Below are 8,331 nucleotides of genomic sequence, written 5' to 3' on the forward strand. Positions count from 1 at the left end.
TCTTGCCTTCCACCTGCTTGCAGGGCCACAGTAGAGACAGGAAGCAAGAGAATTTCAACCTTCAGGAAACAGGTGGGGGTGGGGCTAAGGCAGATTCTTGCAGGGATGAAAAGTATTCAACAGCACCAAAGGGAGACAAGAGCATTCCAATCTGGGAATCGACTCCCAACTCTTTAATAACATAAACCGCTGCAGGTGCTTTTAAAACTTGGTCATAAAATTCTTTGGTACTCTTGTCGCGGAGACGTGGGTCTGTGTCCCCTCGCCTTGAGTCTGGGTTCTATTGCTGTTCAGCTAATGAGAGATTCCGTCTCTTCCTGAATCGTGGAGTGCTCACTCTTGAACCCAGCTTCCAGAGCAGAAGGGAACCTCTGCCCCCCCGCAACATACACACACACACAAAAGCCTGTGTAAAGAGCCCACGGGACAGAGTAGGTGTTGTCACCAACCATCCCAGCTGAGGTCCTAGCCAAGTCCCATCCACTTCCCGACGTGCGTGAGCGAGCTCGCAGAAGCTACCCAGACAGTGACCGGTATCAGAAAGCCGCAGGCCAGGAAAGGTATTCCTTTAGGAACCTTAGAAGAGAATTGTTGCGAGCACTTTCAAATGCTGCTGATAAAGCTGTAAATTGACTAAGAATAGCTAGGAGATAACTGGGAAATAGAAATCAAGATCTCTAAAAATGATCCTGGGCAGGTGAATAGTTGTAAGAAATGGCAAATCAGTAAACCGTGATTGTAGAACTTGGGGCGGAGGTGGGGCAGGTTGTGAATGTTTACTGAAAAAGTCTTCCGATATTTCTAGGTGTTTGATATTTTTAATAATAACACGTGGGGAGGGAGAGGGGCTTGTGAGTCACTAAAAGGGAAGCCTAAGGAAATAGTCAAGAGATGTGATTTTTTAAAACCGATATGCCCTTGCACTGTTGGTGGGAATGCAAACTGGTCCAGCCACTGTGGAAGAGTGTGGAGGTTCCTCAAAAAGTTGAAAATAGAGCTGCCCTATAATCCAGTAATTGCACTATGAGGTTTTTTACCCAAAAAAAAAAAAAAAACCCACAAATGCAAAGGAATACATGCACCCCGATGTTGATAACAGCATTATTTACAATAGCCACATTATAGAAGCAACCCAAGTGTCCATGGACAGATGAGTGACTAAAGAAGGTATGATATAGGGGCAGCTGGGTGGCTTAGTGGGTTAAAGCCTCTGCCTTTGGCCCAGTGGTGGTCCCAGGGTCCTGAGATCGAGCTCCACATCGGGCTCTCTGCTTGGCGGGGAGCTGGCTTCCTCCTCTCTCTCTCTCTGCCCGCCTCTCTGCCTACTTGTGATCTCTATCTATCATATAAGTAAATAAAATCTTTTTAAAAAAATTCTAAAAAGAAAGAAGGCGTGATATATATATTCAATGGAATATCACTCAGCCATAAAAAGAACAAAGTCTTACCACTTGCAACAACATGGATGGCGCTAGAGAGTACTGTGCGAAACAGAATAAATCAACCAGAAAGAGACAAATCCTGTATGATTACACTCATATGTGGAACCGAAGAAACAAAACAAACAAGCCAAGGGAATAAGGGAGAAAGACAAGCCAAGAAACAGACTGTTAACTGCTGAGAACAAACAGACGGTTCCCCGAGGGGAGGTGGGTCAGGAAGGGGGAAACGGGACGGGGATGAAGGAGCCCTTGTCCGATGGGCACCGGGGGATGCATGGAAATGCGGAATCACGATACTGTGCTCCTGAAACTAATATAACACTCTATGTTAACTGTATCAGAATAAAAATTAAAACTTAAAAATAAATTTAAAAATAAGAATTAAAAATAAAAAAATAAATTTTTTAATAAAATAAATGGATATTCCAGAATGTCTGCAGTGAACACCAGTGGCCCCTCCTCTTTGTCTGGGCACCACCTATCTCTCTCCATCCCAGGGTGGGGGGCTGGTCTCCTCTGTCCTGTGTCGGCAATCCAGTTCCATCCCACAGGCGTCAGGGATGGGACTGGGCACATGACCTGCACCTATCAAGATTCTGTCCCCGCCAAGTTGGGATCTGACATATAAATCTGAGTTTATTCAAATCTTGTCCCCAAGAAAGATATGTTGAAGTCCTAACCCCCAGCTACCTCAGAACATGAACTTATTTGGGAATAGGGTCTTTGCAGATATGATTAGTTCCGATGAGACCATACTGGGGTACAGTGGGCCCTTAATGCAATACAGCTGGAGTCCTTTCAAGAAAAGGAGATACACAGGGTGTCTGGGTGGCTCAGTCAGTTCAGCGTCTGCCTTTGGCTCAGGTCATGATCTTGGGGTCTTGGGATCGAGCTCCCTGTTCACCAGGAAGTCTGCTTCTCCCTCTTCCTCTGCTCCCCTCTCCTCCCCAGCTCATGCCCTCTTTCTCAAATAAATAATAAATAAAATATTTAAGAAACAAAGGAAGAGGAGATGCACAGACTTGGGGAGAAGGCCGTGTGAGTGGGGAGGCAGAGGTGGGAGTGATGCATGGGCCATGTAGGAGCCCCAGGAAGACTCCAGAAGCCGGAAGAGGCAAGGGAGGATGCGCCTGCAGGTCTCAGAGGGACCACCGCCCTCAGCGGCCTTGATTTCAGACCTCTGGTCCCCAGGACTGTGAGACGGTGCGTTTCTGCTGCCTTCTGTGGGGTAGCCCTAGCGACCACTGCGGGGGCCATCTTCCACCGGGAGAACCGAGCAGAAGGAAGAACAAGGCAGTGCCGCCAAGGGAGTGGCCAAGGGGGTGACCCATGGCTCTCTTCTTCCAGGCTGTCCCGAAGGCAGGCACATCCCCGCCCTCCGGCCACTGGGGCAACGCCTGCGCTCACCCTTCAGTGCCCTACTCCTTTTAAGCCAGATGTGATTCTAAGCAGGTACGAATACCAAGTACCAAGGTCAGGGCAGCCCCTCCTGTAGCAGGGGAAGTAAAAGAGAAGCCAACAAAATGGCCCACCAAGAGGACCAGGGAAATAAGTGGTGGGACATGCACAAGAGAGGCTATTAAGTCGTCCACCCAGAATCACGACATTGAAGCTTATGGACTCCTGTGCTTTATACGCATTTCGCCTGGAATAGGAGGCCTTTGCAGATTTGACCCCCGCCACCTGCAGGGGGCGCGCTCATGTCCCTGCCCTCCAGGTTCGGGGGCAATGCCTGCCTTCTTTGCCAGGTGGCACCAGCGACCACACAGACCTCTGTAAGCAAGGACAGCGGGGTTTGGGTCGTTCCTGCTGGAACGCGGACCAGCCTCTCCAGGACCTGGGAAGAGGCTCTTCTCAGAACGGCGGCCCTCCAGGACCCGTGGCTCTCTGTCCCAATTTGCCTGATGCTCTTGGAGAAACAGAGGCGAGATGGATACTCCCTGCGAGCACCTGCTGTGCTCCTGGGCTGCCCAATGCACGCGGGCTCCCAGAGGAGCGCCTAGGGAGAACACTGTGCCTGTGGACACTTCCAGAAATACACCAGGATGAGGGTCACTCGCTTCTTTTTGCACTAAAATAAAACACGTATCAGAAACCTAATGATGTCAGGTACCGGGCCACACACCATCACTGACCCGGCAGGACTCTCCGCCAGCAGAGTAGCAGAGAACAAAACAGTATATTATACTGATGCAGAGAACCCCCCGACACCTGGGCGAGCCCGCAGGAACACCTTCTTCTTGCATGTGATTATGTTGCTAACGTTCACATGAAATCACATTTACACTTGAACGATTTTCACGTGTTCAAGTCAGTGGCATCAAGCACATTCACACTGTTGTGCCGCCATAACCACCAGCCACGTCCAGAACTTTCTCATCTTCCCAAAAAAAAAGTCTGTCCCCATTAAACGTCAGTTCCCCATCGCTCTCTCCCCCAGCCTCTGGAAACTTCTATTCTACTTCTTGTCTTTATAGATTTGACTAATCTAAGTGTTTCATCGAAGTGGAAGCATATAATATTTGTCCTTTTGTGTCTGGTGTATTTAATACATATGCCGTATATATGTTAGCAGATATGCTTCTGAGATTCAGCCATATTATAACATGTGTCGGAAATTCATCCCTTTGTAAGGCTGAAAATTACTCCCATGTACGGATATACTACATCTGGTGTAACCATTCATCCACCCGTGGACGTGTGGGGAGTTCCCACCTTTTGAGTCCCGAGAATAATGTTGCAATGAACATCAACGTATCTGTTTAAGTCCCAGCTTCCAACTTTTATTTTGGTGCGGGGAGTGAGTGAGTGCAGGGAAGGGGCAGAGAGACAGGGAGAGAATCTCAAGCAGTCTCCATGCCCTGCCTGGCTCCTGGCATGGGGCTCAATCTCACAACCCTGAGATCATGACCTGAGCCCCAGTCAAGAGTTAGACACTTCACTGACTGAGCCACCCCGGCACCCCCACCCCAGCTTTCGGTTCTTCAGAGTATCTACTTAGGAAGAGAATTGCTGGGTCATGTGGTATAATGTCTCTGTAGACAGAACCTCCACTGCTTCCACCAGCAGAGCACGAAGGTTCTAGTTTCTCCCCATCCTTGCCAACTCCGGGTATTTTCCGTTTTTTAAATTGTTGCCATCCTAATGGGTCTGCAGTGAAGAATAATTTCTGAGCCGAGTTAGTCTGGAGGAATGGCCAGAATGGCCAAGCAACAAGGGGAGAAGGAAGCCCCAGCAGAGCTAGCTGTACCTACAATGTCAGGAAGGTGTGAGAGTTCTGGAATGCCAAGGAGAGTAGGACGAGCGGGGGAGCCAGGGCTGAGGCCAGACGTGGTGGGCCATGGAGGCCGTGTCCAGGGGACCAGACTCTCCTAGACTAGCGGGTGGCCTGGGGGAGAGGCAGGGTAGCATGGAGTGTGGCCTGGAGGCAGACAGGACTGTGGGGGGAATCTCTACTCTGCTTCTCACCTGTGTGTCCTCAAGGCAAGTCACTCAACCTTCCCGATTTGGTCCCATGACTGAGAACTGGGACCCCGCCACTCTTCAGCACAAGACTGCTGCCAGGCTTCACTAGAATGATCCAGGTGAGCTCTCCACACAGCCTCCGACCTGAGGCTGACGTTCCCTGGGTGGCGGCCATGATGGGCAAAGGATACTAATGAAATAATAACGTACACACATCTGAGGAAGACGCTGAGTGTGACAAGGTGTAGGCCACCAAGCAGGCAGCATGGAAGCTTCCAAGAGGAAGGAAGCGAGCCTCGCTCCTCAGTGAGCACGTGATCTGTTGCAGGAGAGCCCTGAGGAAGGGCTTCTTGTTGGGACTCTGGCGTGGAGAGGCTGGGTTAGAATCAGGGGAGGGGGAGAGTATATATATTTCTGCAAAATGTTCCACTTCCCATCCCCAAGATATTCTTCCACAAGAGGAAGGGACACGTCGATATTACCAACTAGTGTTCCCTCAAAAGTCACTCAGTAAAGCCCTGACCTCCAGTGTGACTGAATTTAGATATAGGGCCTTTTTGGAGATAACTAAGGTCAAAAAGGTCATAAGGTGGGGCCCTAATCCAATACAACTATTGTCCTCACAAGGAAAGGGAGAGACAGCAGTGAGGCTCACACAGACCAAGGGCCACGTAAGAACCTGTGAGAAGATGGCTGCCTACGAATCTGAGAGAGGCCTCAGGAGAAAGCAACCCCGCTAGCCCGGTGATCTGGAAGTTCCAGCCTCCAGAACTGGGGGACAAGAAATTTCTGTGGTTTAAGTGACCCGGTCTCCAGTATTTTCCTTCATTCCTTTATTGTTGTGAGCCGCTCAGATGAGGGGTCGTGTGTTACTACAGGATAGACTCGTCCATTCTGACGATCACAGATTCCAAGAGCCGAGGCTCTGGGAGCTTGGGTGAGTTGGTTCACCTCTCTGAGGCCTGTCTGCCACAGGGAAGAGTCCCGGAATGCCTGCCATGGAGGGGCCTTCATTCCTTCACTGGACGGTACTCACCGAGTACCCTGGGGGAGTCACCACTGGATAACGGGCCCCAGAATTCGTTCATGTCCCAACCCCTAGAACTGGTGAACACGCTGCATTACATATCCAAGGGGAATCCTGTTTGCAAAGGGAAGGAAGGGATGCTGATCAAGTGATCTTAAAATAGGGAGATTATTCTGAATTATTTGGATGGGTCCGTGTAGTCCCAGGGGTCCTTAAAAGTGGGGGAGGGAAGCAGGAGAGAGAAAAGAGAGAGATGGGACATGAAGAAGACTCAGCCGGACATAATCCGTGGCTTTGCAGATGGAGCGGGGCCGAGAAGCAAGGGATGTAGGAAGCTCAGGAAACAGGTGCTCTCTCCTGGCCTCCAGGAAGGAGCCCGGCCCAGACGAACCCCTGAGGGCAGCCCAGGCAGACCCGGGTGGCACTTCTGACCTACAGAACCATGAGTTAATAAATTTGCATCACTGAAGCCACTAAGCTAGAGCTAACTTGTCACAATGGCCTGAGAAAGGAACACAATTGCTGAGAAGGGGAAAATCCAGGGGCGTGCAATAGAAAACCGGGGGTGGGGGGGCGCAGAGGTGCAGCACGGACTTCTCCCTCCCTGACTGTCCGGGGAGGCGGGGTTGGCTGATAATCCAGTTCCTTCCTTGGGGCTTTCATTTCATTGCATTCACTTCTGAGCAAATATAACGATCATGACAGTCCCCCCAACATATTCATTCTAACCCAGCCCCATCTGCCTTTGTCTCCTCTCCTTTCTGGGTGGAAGGGGTGTTTTCGGAAGTCAGGGTGAGGGACAAGGGGAGACAGGCAGCAGCCACAGTAACCCAGCTGGGGGAGAGCAGAAATGATAGGGAAATAGAAGAAAAAGAAATTTCCACTTTATTCACCAACATCTCCACTCCCGACCCTGCTTTTAAAAATCTGGGAAGGACGTGCAAAGCTATCCTATGTTATTTATTATTATTATTATTATTAATTATATGAAAGTTAGTGGAAATCTGAGTTACTAATTCTGTTCATTGCCCTGGGGGGGGGACAAAAGTCAAGGTCCTGGACTGTCCTTTCCTCCTCCTTAAATCCTCTGGTTTATTCACTTCTGGTTGGTGATCAAGACATTGTGGAAGGAGCCTTCAGAAAATATTATGGTTGCCCCATGAGTCTTTTCGGGAACCATAGCCCGGAGCTGGGGCTTGACAGGCTTAGCTTCCAACCAAGGCCAATGGGACTTTCTGCAACTGCCTCAAATCTTGGTCACCCAACTCTGGAACACTCCGTTCTTATTGACTGAGAGCACCTAAAGAGCAATGCTGAATATGCACCCAAAGTTCTAGAATTCAAGAAAGCTAATTATGTAAAATGTTTTTGACATTTTTGTTCTTAAAACCCAGTGTTGCTTTAAAAAAAAAAAACAAACTGACCTTCTGTGTTCACTGTCTCTGTGGCTCAGTAGAGCTTTTGAGACTAGTCTCAACAGCCCCGCTATGGACCGCTGCCCGCGACTGACTGCACACTCGGTACTTTTCTACTTCTGTGCCTTTGCTCACGAGCCCGCCCTTGCCTGGCTCATCCCTTCTAGCCTTCCTGCCATGGCAGGAAATCTCTTCAACATCAGACTCCCTCAAAGAGAACACACTGCTTGCTTACTATGTGATCCCATGGAACTTTCTGGATATTCCTTCACTGTAGCTTTTTACTGACCTGCTTCCTTCATTGGACTGTGAGCGTCTACACCGCCAGGAACATCTATTAATCACTGGAGTAACCCCCGGAACCCGGGACCATGCTTGAAATAAATGGACATTCAGGAAATACTCGTCAAGTGAATGAGCGGAATGAGTGAGGGACAGGATCAGTGAATGAGTGAACAGTGAACACATCTAAGCCTTTGTTTAAGAAGAGACAGAATGTTCTAGATAAATCCATCTTTTTTTTTTTTTAAAGATTGTATTTATTTATTTGACAGAGAGAGATAACAAGCAGAGAGATAGGCAGAGAGAGAGGAAGAAGCAGGCTCCCCGCCAAGCAGAAAGCCTGATGCGGGGCTCGATCCCAGGACCCTGAGATCATGACCTGAGCGGAAGGCGGCGGCTTAACCCACTGAGCCACCCAGGCGCCCCTAAATCCATCTTTTGATGGCTGAATCTGTGTTCTCTAAATTCTTCTGTTCTCCCCATAGCCTCCAGGATACACGAGGTCTTCGGAGCCTAGCTAGCTTTTTCCCGCTTTGCTCTTCAGTCACTCAACTGGAGAAGAACCAGTCAAGCACTCGAAGGAGGTTCTAGACCTGTGCTGTCCAATACAGTAGCCATTAGCTAGCGGTTGTTATTGACCACTTGAAATGTGGCCAGTTTAACCTGAGACGTGCTCTAAGTATCAAATGTACTCTGGGCT

The sequence above is a fragment of the Mustela putorius genome, unplaced genomic scaffold (assembly GCF_011764305.1).
Source record: "Mustela putorius furo isolate JIRA1106 unplaced genomic scaffold, ASM1176430v1.1 tig00000813_pilon_pilon_pilon, whole genome shotgun sequence".
Taxonomy (NCBI): domain Eukaryota; kingdom Metazoa; phylum Chordata; class Mammalia; order Carnivora; family Mustelidae; genus Mustela; species Mustela putorius.